Here is a 12,036-nt window from a genome sequence, read left to right as displayed (position 1 = left end):
TCCAGTCAGTTCATCCTAACACTGTTCCTCTGCTACCTGTAGGTGCTGTTTCCTCCAGTCAGGATGGGATCTCTGCAGCAGAGGTGGAGCTGAGAGTCAGACCAGGAGACAACATCACTCTCTACTGTGACTGTACCATAACTACTGGAGTATACATTATGTGGTATAGGAACTGTTCTCACACGTACCAGCCTCCTCTTGTTATTTCAGCAAAAGATTTGATTTACAACCGTTTACCTGGATATAATGTGGTGTGGAACCCCTCTAACAACTCCTATGATCTACTGATTGAGAACATCACTGAATCTGACCTGGGACTCTACTACTGTGGGACTGTGGAGAACAAGGTAGTGGATGATGGAGGTAAAGGAGGAATTAAACAGAAGGAGTTGTACCTCTATGGAAACATCAGCACTAGGATTTCACTTGGTAAGAACAGTTATTATTCTGTCTTTATCTTCTGTCTGTATCTTTGGTATTATTAATATTGTAATATTAGTGTTGGTGTGTCTGGTTTCCTTGAATGAGAGGAGGTTGAGTTGCAAGGAACGCTAAAGTAAATGTAACTTATTTTGAATAAACCCTCTGAGACTAATCTAAACTCATAAAATATCTCCTCAAATTGATGTTTAAACAACCAAGAGTCATGACTAACAACAGATTATTGACACGGCCTTGATTGTTTCTAAGTGTAGTTCTGTTTTGTCTAGAAACCAGTCCTCCTGAGTCGTCCTCTCCTCCTCCTCCTGTAGACTGTGGTCTGTGTTGGATGTTGCTGTTCAGTCTGTGTCCTGTCTCTGCTCTCCTCTCCTCTCTCCTCTCCTCCACCTGTGTCTACTCCTTCTGCAGAACAACAGGTAAACTCACTCTCTCAGTCAAGATTCACTTATCACTCATTCATGTTTTAAGTCTGGGTATTACTAATCAATCTTACCTATTATTTAACTAATGTTGGTGTTTTAATGATGCTAACTCTTCCTCTGCAGCTCCAGCTGAGACTCAGCTTCCTCTGAACAGGACCACCACCAGGGGAAGTGGCAGCAGAGAGGAGACTGCAGTCAAAGTGGGTGTTGTAGTTTTATGTTGGGTAGCCATCTTGATTTTGTAGTCCATCTGTTTGTTAACCCAGCCCTATTCAAACTTTATTTTCAATGTCAGATATAATCAATAAAAACATAAGATAAATCAAAACATATTGTATAATATCAATATTCATATGTCAGTAATATTAAAATATGTCTCTGTCTCTCTCTCTCAGGAGGAAGGAGACCTGTGTTACGCCTCGTTAGATATCAGTCAAGGACAGAGGAGACCAAAGAAGAAGAAGAGAGTCCAGAACTCTGACTTCAGTACCTACTCAGCCATCAATACCAGCAGAGTGAGACCTATACCATCCATCAATACCAGCAGAGTGAGACCTATACCATCCATCAATACCAGCAGAGTGAGACCTATACCATCCATCAATACCAGCAGAGTGTGAGACCTATACCATCCATCAATACCAGCAGAGTGAGACCTATACCATCCATCAATACCAGCAGAGTATGAGACCTATACCATCCATCAATAACAGCAGAGTGTGAGACCTATACCAGCCATCAATACCAGCAGAGTGTGAGACCTATACCATCCATCAATACCAGCAGAGTGTGAGACCTATACCAGCCATCAATACCATCAGAGTGAGACCTATACCATCCATCAATACCAGCAGAGTGAGACCTATACCATCCATCAATACCAGCAGAGTGTGAGACCTATACCAGCAATCAATACAAGCAGAGTGAGACCTATACCAGCCACCAATACCAGCAGAGTGAGACCTATACCATCCACCAATACCAGCAGTGTGAGACCTGTACCAGCCATCAATACCAGCAGAGTATGAGACCTATACCATCCATCAATACCAGCAGAGTATGAGACCTGTACCAAGTTAGAGGTGATATTATAGAACACTATGTGTAACGTTGCTGCTCTGTCAGCAGTTTCCTGTGGAGTTTTTTTAACATATCAGTTTGCTGTAGTGTGTTAAACCACTGATCCAAGATAAGTTGCTAAGAAGTTTATCTCACATCAAAAACCTATTGAACTAATGACATAGAAGTCATATAGCCGAGCAGTATGTTCCACTCTTCAGTCCAAACTTTATGACACCAGACTGTGGAGCTCCAGTTAGAGACAGATATGGTACCTGCAGTTTTATTGATGATCCTATTCTGCGGCACAGGTAGGATGCTGTTATGCTGATATACACTTATGACAGTTACTGAGATATGTTTTAATATTTTAAGATATATTATCAATTGTAGGGTTAGTAAAAGAACATACAGCTGGATGCAGACAGTAAACATCTGTCTCAAAGCAGGACAATGATGTGATCACCTGTAAATGTACTTTACTGTAGCCTAACTGTCCATCTGGGACAGGCACTAATGTCAGTTAAGTTGTGATGGTGTCATGCATCTGACTGTTGTATATTCAGTGTGTCAATGATTGACTGTATCTGTCTCTATGTAAATGAATGAGAGTATATTTTATGTATCTATTAAATATTGGTCTAATGTTAGAGCAGGAGAAGGGGGGAGTGTTGATGCTAGAGGTCTGTGACCTGAGTCAAGATCAACAGGTCCAACACTATATGTCAGGAACAAGAGAGAAAGAACAAGAGAGAGCAAGAGAGAGAGAGGCTATGTTAGATAGAGAGAAATAGGCAGCGAAAGAGGGAGGAGATAGAGGGAGATGTCAAAAGAGGTAGGGCTGAGAGAGAGCAAGAGAGAGAGAGAGAGAGAGAAAGCGAGAGAGAGAGAGAGAAAGAGAGGGAGACAGAGAGAGAGAGAGAGAGAGATGTGCAGAGAAAGATGGAAGAGAGAGGAGGGGTGGGTAGGGCAGAGGAGAGAGTAGTAGAGAAAGAGAGTAGTGGAGAATGAGGGGAGGGGAGAGAGAGATTTGTGGAGGAGAGATAAAAAGTAAGGGAAGGGATAGTGAGGGAGATGTACGTACACAGAATATATTTTCAAGACTGACTTCTCACCGGTGATCATAACCAGTAATCATTTGCACTCTTCCACTTTTGGTCCAGCTCAGCTTGACCTCTGACTTATGGAAATGAGTGATTGAAAAAAACAAACAGACGACAGCTAATGTATTAAATTAGGTATACTGTAAACTCATCTGCAAAGAGAGGTTCACATGGAAGGGGAATGTGTGTTCACATGGGTGTTGTTGCACCATACCAACGATAAGCCTGTCTTCCCCATCACATCATGAAAGGTCATGTTGATGTTCATTTCTCGTCTCAATTCAAATCGAAGGAGCTTTATTTGCATGGGAAGTAGTGCATTCAGAAAGTATTCAGACCACCTTGACTTTTTTTCACATTGTGTTACGTTACAGCCTTATTCTAAAATGTATTAAATTGTTTTTTTTAATCATCAATTTACACACAATACAACATAATGACATCACAATACCCCATAATGACATCACAATACCCAATAATTACAAAGCAAAAACTGTTTTTTCCTCTTCTGCCCCTCTCTTCTTCTCACTCCTCTCATCTTCTCCCCCCTCTCCCCTTCTCCCCCTCTCATCTTCTCCCCCCTCTCCCCTTCTCCCCCTCTCCTCTTCTCTGTCCTCTCCTCTTCTCCCCCTCTCCTCTTTTCCCCCTCTCCTCTTCTCTCATCTTCTGTCCCCTCTAGCTTCTACACCACATCCCCCCTTGTCCTGCTCTAACATGAGACCTGATCAGTACTCATTTTGGGTGCTGGTACTGTTTATATTTAGGTTCTGGAACATTAAGCCAATATTCTATAAGAGGTGAACTCAAGCAGTAGAAAGTTAGAGGTGATATTATAGAACACTATGTGTAACTTTGCTGTTCTGTCAGCAGTTTCCTGTGGAGTTTTTTAACAGATCAGTTTGCTGTAGTGTGTTCAACCACTGATCCAAGATAAGTTGTTAAGAAGTTTATCTCACATCAAAAACCTATTGAACTAATGACATAGAAGTCATATAGCCTAACTTCTAGTATAGAAAGTACTTCAAACTGGAACCCAACACTGTCCATCTGGGGACAGACACTAACATCAGTTAAGGTGTGATGGTGTCATGCATCTGAATGTTGTATATTCAGTGTGTCAATGATTGATTCTATATGTCTCTATGTAAATGAATGAGATGATATATTATATATTATTTTGGTCTAATGTTAGAGTAGTAGGAGAAGGGGGAGGGGAGGGGGGTTGTAGAAGCTAGAGGTCTATGACTTGAGTCAAGATCAACAGGCCTGATGCTACATGTCAGGAAGAGATAGAGAGAGAGCAAGAGTGAGAGATACAGAGAGATAGAGAATGAGAGAGAGCACGCGTTTGAGAGAGAGAGAGAGAGAGAGAAAGATGTGCAGAGAAAGATGGAGGAGAGAGGAGGGGTGGGTAGGGCAGAGGAGAGAGTAGTAGAGAAAGAGAGTAGTGGAGAAATAGGGGAGGGGAGAGAGAGAGATTTATGGAGGAGAGAGAAAGAGTAAGGGAAGGGAGATGAACGTACACAGAATATATTTTCAAAACTGACTTCTCACCGGTGATCATAACCAGTAATCATTTGCACTCTTCCACTTTTGGTCCAGCTCACCTTGACCTCTGACCTATGGAAATGAATGATTGAAAAAAAAAACAGACGACAGCTAATGTATTAAATTAGGTATACTTTAAACTCATCTGCAAAGAGAGGTTCACATGGAAGGGAATGTGTTTTCACATGGGTGTTGTTGCACCATACCAACGATAAGCCTGTCTTCCCCTTCACATCATGAAAGGTCATGTTGATTTTCATTTCTCGTCTCAATTCAATTCAAAGGAGCTTTATTTATTTTTTATTTAATTTTTTTTACATTTATTTATATAGCCCTTCATACATCAGCTGATATCTCAAAGTGCTGTACAGAAACCCAGCCTAAAACCCCAAACAGCAAGCAATGCATGTGAAAGAAGTACGGTGGCTAGGAAAAACTCCCTAGGAAAAACTCCCTAGAAAGGCCAAAAACCTAGGAAGAAACCTAGTGAGGAATCAGGCTATGAGGGGTGGCCAGTCCTCTTCTGGCTGTGCCGGGTGGATATTATAACAGAACATGGTCAAGATGTTAAAATGTTCATAAATGACCAGCATGGTCAAATAATAATAATCATAGTAGTTGTCGAGGGTGCAACAAGCACGTCCGGTGAACAGGTCAGGGTTACATAGCCGCAGGCAGAACAGTTGAAACTGGAGCAGCAGCACGGCCAGGTGGACTGGGGACAGCAAGGAGTCATCATGCCAGGTAGTCCTGAGGCATGGTCCTAGGGCTCAGGTCCTCCGAGAGAAAGAAAGAAAGAGAGAAAGAGAGAATTAGAGAGAGCATATTTAAATTCACACAGGACACCGGATAAGACAAGAGAAATACTCGAGATGTAACAGACTGACCCTAGCCCCCCGACACATAAACTACTGCAGCATAAATACTGGAGGCTGAGACAGGAGGGATCAGAAGACACTGTGGCCCCATCCGATGATACACCATGGGAAGTAGTGCATGGGAAGTAGTGCATTCAGAAAGTATTCAGACCACCTTGACTTTTTTCACATTGTGTTACGTTACAGCCTTATTCTAAAATGTATTAAATTGTTTTTTTTCTCATCAATTTACACACAATACAACATAATGACATCACAATACCCAATAATGACATCACAATACCCCATAATGACATCACAATACCCCATGATGACATCACAATACCCAATAATTACAAAGCAAAAAATGTTTTTTTCTGCCCCTCTCTTCTTCTCCCCCCCTCCTCTTCTCCTCCCTCTCTTCTTCTCTCCTCTTCTCCCCCTCTTCCCTTCTTCTCTCCTCTTCTCCTCCTCTTTTCTTCTTCTCACCTCTTCTCCCCCTCTCCTCTTCTCCCCATCTCCTTTTCTCCCCCCTCTCTTATCCTCTTCTCCCCCTTTTTTCTGCCCCTCTCTTCTTCTCCCCCTCTCCTCTTTTTCTCCCTCTCTTCTTCTCTTCTCTTCTCCCCCTCTACCCTTCTTCTCTCCTCTTCTCCTCCCTCTTTTCTTCTTCTCTCCTCTTCTCCCCCCTCTTTTCTTCTTCTCCCCATCTCCTTTTCTCCCCCTCTCAACTTTGCCCCCCTCTCCCCTTTTTTTCTGCCCCTCTCTTCTTCTCCCCCTCTCCTCTTCTCCTCCCTCTCTTCTTCTCTCCTCTTCTCCCCCTCTCCCCTTCTTCTCTCCTCTTCTCCTCCCTCCCCTCTTCTTCTCTCCTCTTCTCACTCCTCTCTCTTATCCCCCCTCTCCTCTTCTCCCCCATCTCTTGTTCTCTCATCTTCTGTCCCATCTAGCTTCTACACATCCCCCCTTCTCCTGCTCTAACATGAGACCTCATCAGTACTCATTTTGGGTGCTGGTACTGTTTATATTTAGGTGCTGGAACATTAAGCCAATATTCTATAAGAGGTGAACTCAAGCAGTAGAAAGTTAGAGGTGATATTATAGAACACTATGTGTAACTTTGCTGCTCTGTCAGCAGTTTCCTGTGGAGTTTTTCTAATGTCAGTGTTTCCTGTAGGTAGGTGGGTTTAACCACTGATCTGATCCGCTTAACAGTATGTCATATCAAACCAAGTTTATTCACCCACTGGGTCACACAGCTTCATAAGACAAAGACCTGTTTACACCAACCCATATTTATAATATGCTGAGTATCCTCACACATCTGGACAGCCAATACATCTCTGTTGCTAGACTGGACTTTAGTTACAGCTGTTCTTTTCTCTCTTCATCTGACCTGACCTCTGACCTCTGACCTGACCTCTGACCTCTGACCTGACCTCTGACCTGACCTCTGACCTGACCTCTGACCTCTGACCTGACCTCGGCCCATAAATTCCAAACTAATCCACAGTTATCCACCCTTATCAGTGACCGCAAGCATGTGATTGCCTTTTCCCTTACTTAGTTCCTTTTCAGGGCCCTGGCAGTTATACAACCTCCATTGATCCCAGCATATACATTTTCTCATCCATGTAACCATTAACCTGTTTAGGATAGGGGGCAGTATTTTCACGGCCGGATACAAAACGTACCCGATTTAACCTGTCTGGCGCATGTGGGACGAATTCGTCCCACCTACGTAACAGACACTTCAATCCAGTGGCGCGATTTTTGAATCGTTTGAAATACTATTACTTCAATTTCTCAACATATGACTATTTTACAGCTATTTAAAGACAAGAATCTCGTTAATCTAACCACACTGTCCGATTTCAAAAAGGCTTTACAACGAAAGCAAAACATTAGATTATGTCAGGAGAGTGCCCAGCCAGAAATAATCAGACACCCATTTTTCAAGCTAGCATATCATGTCACATAAACCCAAACCACAGCTAAATGCAGCACTAACCTTTTATGATCTTCATCAGATGACACACCTAGGACATTATGTTATACAATACATGCATGTCTGTTCAATCAAGTTCATATTTATATCAAAAACCAGCTTTTTACATTAGCATGTGACGTTCAGAAAAAGCATACCCCCCGCAAACTTCCGGGGAATTTACTAACAGTTTGCTAAATTACTCATGATAAACGTTCACAAAAAGCATAACAATTATTTTAAGAATTATAGATACATTACTCCTCTATGCACTCGATATGTCCGATTTCCTCTTGCGCATATCATCCCGTTAGCGGGATCATTTTCCAGCGAAAACTCCTAGAGACATTAGCATAACGAAATTCAATATATATTTTTTTCAAATATAGGACTGTCTCATATCGTTTTATAGATACACCTCTCTTGAATCGACCCTCGTTGTCCGATTTCAAAAAGGTTTTACAGGAAAAGCACAATATTAGATTATGTTAGAGGAGTACATGGTAAAAGTAGCATCATATGAATTTTCCGACCAAGCACATGCATCACATATAACCCAAAAACAGCTAAATGCAGCACTAACCTTTTACAAACTTCATCAGATGACACACCTAGGACATCATGTTACACACAGCATGCAATCTTTTGTTCAATAAAGGTCATATTTCTATATAAAAACAGCATTTTACATCGGCACCTGACGTTGACTAACTATTTTTTCATAAAATGCGTCCCGGGAAACAGTGCTACAATTTATAAATTACTATTCGAAAACGATTTTTTTTTTTATATTGTCAATCTAAGATTTATAGATGAATATCTCTTGAAAACACCCGTCATAACAGATTTTAAATTAACTTTACAGGGTAATCACACTTTGAGATAAAATGGGATGCGATACCCAGAAAATGAGCTAGAAAGCCTAGCTCGTCGCCATCTTGGAAAAATCGCACATCACATCTGATCTTGTATAATATTGCCAATAATCCCTCACCTTTAGTTGTCTTCATCAGAAAGCACTTCCCGGAATCCCAGGTCCACGACAAATGTATTTTCGGTCGAAAAGTCCATCCTTTATGTTCCATTAGCTTGCTGTTGTTAGCGCGTCCTAAGGCTGTAACCAAATGTTGATCCGTGCGCGGCACTTGGCTAACGAAAAATGACTGTTTTCCCTTCGTTAGGTTCGTTCAAACATGTCAAACGTTGTATAACATTAATCTTCAGGGCCTGTTTCAACAAGAGAGCCAATCAGATTCGAGTGGGGACGATTTCATTGTGTTTCAAAACGTTTCCAAAGGTGGGGGCAGACACGGCCGCCGACGTCACAATGCTGATGGCCCTACTACTGTGACCAATTGCCACATCGTCTCCTACACTGAGTTTCGACTGTAGAAGCCTCAAAACACTTTGTAAAGACTGGGGACATCTAGTGGATGCACTGGAAAGTGCTCAATTATCATTTTTTCACGTTGTGAATTACAGGGAAGGCTGTGAAATCGAGTCCACAATTCAGAATCCCACTTCCTGGTTCAATCGGTCTCGGGGTTTTGACTGCCATACGAGTTCTGTTATACTCACAGACACCATTCAAACAGTTTCAGAAACTTTAGGGTGTTTTCTATCCATATAAAATAAGTATATGCATGTCCTAGCTTCTGAGTTTGATTAGTAGGCCGTTGAAAATGGGAACGAATTTTTTCCAAAATGCGCTGTGGCGCCCCCATTGGTAGGGTACTCGCAAGAGGTTAAAATAGCTTTTCGGATGAAGTACATTTTTCAATATTCTAAGTACATAGCCCAGCCATCACGGGCTAGCTATTTAGACACCCGGCAAGATTAGCCTTCATCAAAATCACATTTCCTATAAGAAAAATGTTATTACCTTTCTTGTTCTTCGTCAGAATGCACTCACAGGACTTCTACTTCAATAACAAATGTAGGTTTGGTCCCAAATAATCCATCGTTATGTTCCAACAGCGGCGTTTTGTTCGTGAGTTCTAGACACTATCAGAATACTAAATCACGGTCACGAGCATTGCGCATGGCGTGACAAAAAAATTCGAAATAATCCATTACCGTACTTCGAAGCATGTCAACCGCTGTTTAAAACCAATTTTTATGCCATTTATCTCGTAGAAAAGCGATAATATTCCGACCGGGAATCTGCAATGAGCCTAAACAGCCGACTGAAATTTCTCCACGGGGGCGAATCGTGCACGCGCCTCATTGCATTGACACTTGGAAAAGGCAATAATGTGTTTCAGCCAGAGGCCGCCTCGTCATCATTCAGGTTTTTCCCGGGTTCTGAGAGCCTATTGGAGCCCTAGGAATTGTCACGTTACAGCTAAGATCCTTACTCTTCAATAAACAGATGCAAGACGCACGACTCCTTGTCAGACAGGGTACTTCCTGCATGAAACCTTGTCAGGTTTTTGCCTGCCATAGGAGTTCTGTTATACTCACAGACACCATTCAAACAGTTTTAGAAACTTTAGGGTGTTTTCTATCCAAACCTGAACAATAATATGCATATTCTAGCTTCTGAGTTGGTGTAGGAGGCAGTTAAAAATGGGAACATATTTTTTCCAAAATTCTCAATGCTGCCCCCTAGCCCCAACAGGTTAATCTGGTTATTACTCCTGCCCAGAAACTAGAATATGCATATAATTGTTTGATTTGGATAGAAAACACCCTAAAGTTTCTAAAACTGAAAAGATTCTAAACAGGAAGGTGCCCTCTCTGACCATTTATTGGCCTTCTATAGCCTCTTTATCGAAAACAGAGGATCTCTGCTGTAACGTGACATTTTCTAAGACTCCCATAGGCTCTCAGAAGGTGCCAGAACGGGTAATGATGACTCTGCAGTCCCTGGCTGAAAAACAGTAGCGCATTTGGATAGTGGTCGATCTGAGAACAATGAAACGGTGCGCGCATGCACATGAAAAGTCCATTTTACATTTTCAGGAATATTATCGCTATTTTACGAGAAAACTCGCATAAAAGTAGATTTTAAACAGCGTTTGACATGCTTCGAAGTACGGTAATGAAAAATTTAGAATTTTTTGTCACGATATGCGTCGGCGCGTCACCCTTCGGATAGTGTCTTGAACGCAGGAACAAAACGCCTCTATTTGTATATATCTATGGATTATTTGGAACCAAAACAACATTGGGTGTAAAGTACAAGTCCTGGGAGTGCATTCTGACGAAGAACAGCAACGGTAATCAAATTTTTCTTATAGTAAATCTGAGTTTGGTGAGTGCCAAACTTGGTGGGTGTCAAAATAGCTAGCCATGATGGCCGGGCTATCTACTCAGAATATTGCAAAATGTGCTTAACCTCTCTGGGCCAGTGGGACGCTTGCGTCCCACCTACTCAACAGCCAGTGTAATCCCGTGGCGCGATATTCAAATACCTTAGAAATGGCTATTACTTCAATTTCTCAAACATATGACTATTTTACCACCATTTTAAAGACAAGACTCTCGTTAATCTAACCACACTGTCCGATTTCAAAAGGCTTTACAACAAAAGCAAAACATTAGATTAATGTCAGCAGAGTACCCAGCCAGAAATAATCAGACACCCATTTTTCAAGCTAGCATATAATGTCACATAAACCCAAACCACAGCTAAATGCAGCACTAACCTTTGATGATCTTCATCAGATGACAATCCTGGGACATTATGTTATACAATACATGCATGCATGCACCCGAGGGCATTATCAATTAAATATATACTTCATTCATTTACATAGAAACATATACATCAGTCATTGACACTGAATATACAACAGTCAGATGCATGACACCATCACAACTTAACTCACATTAGTGTCTGTCACCAGATGACAGTGTTGTGTTCCAGTTTGAAATACTTTCAATACTAGAAGTTAAGAACAAAATTCTTATTTTCAATGATGGCCTAGGAACAGTGGGTCAACTGCCTTGTTCAGGGGCAGAACGACATATTTTTACCTTGTCAGCTCAGGGATTCAAACTTGCAACCTTTACAAGTCCAACACTCTAACCACTAGGCTACGCTGCCGCCCCGTGTATTCGGCGAGGGCAGGCAAACCGGGTCAATACATCCTCCAGTCACCGGCTGCGAGGGCATTATCACTTTATATAACGGGTTAACACATATTCAATTAATGATTAACAATTTTATTTGATGAATTTATTCATACTATTTCATCTTCTACAAGATATAGTCCCGACACAAATCTAGGGTTGCTACCCAACCTGGCTGTTCGTTATCGTTCTATTGGTTCGATTGCTGCCAGAGACGCGACCCAGTCGTTCAGGTCTTTTAGTTCTGTTTCTATGGACGCGACCCAGTCGTTCAGTCTTTTTGGTTCTGTATCTATGGACGCGACCCAGTCGTTCAGGTCTTTTAGTTCTGTTTCTATGGATGCGACCCAGTCGTTCAGTCTTTTGTTCTGTATCTATGGACGCGACCACAGTCGTTCAGTCTTTTAGTTCGTATCTATGGACGCGACCCAGTCGTGCAGTCTTTTTGTTCTGTATATATGGCCGCGACCCAGTCGTTCAGTCTTGTTGGTTCTGTATCTAGGGACGTGACCCAGTCCTTCTTTCTAAATGTTCCATTGCCATACTGG

The 12,036-nt window shown here is 41.8% G+C and overlaps 1 long non-coding RNA gene across 1 annotated transcript; it reads left to right on the top strand.

Annotated features, from left to right (window-relative positions):
* Positions 1-714: 714 nt before the first annotated feature.
* LOC115187437 (uncharacterized) lies at positions 715-1,168 on the top strand. The gene is made up of 2 exons (XR_003876078.1): positions 715-857; positions 987-1,168. It is a non-coding gene; the product is annotated as an uncharacterized LOC115187437 (long non-coding RNA).
* Positions 1,169-12,036: the final 10,868 nt, after the last annotated feature.

The sequence above is a fragment of the Salmo trutta genome, unplaced genomic scaffold (genome assembly GCF_901001165.1).
Source record: "Salmo trutta unplaced genomic scaffold, fSalTru1.1, whole genome shotgun sequence".
Classification (NCBI taxonomy): domain Eukaryota; kingdom Metazoa; phylum Chordata; class Actinopteri; order Salmoniformes; family Salmonidae; genus Salmo; species Salmo trutta.
This window is presented reverse-complemented; position numbering and strand designations above follow the sequence as displayed.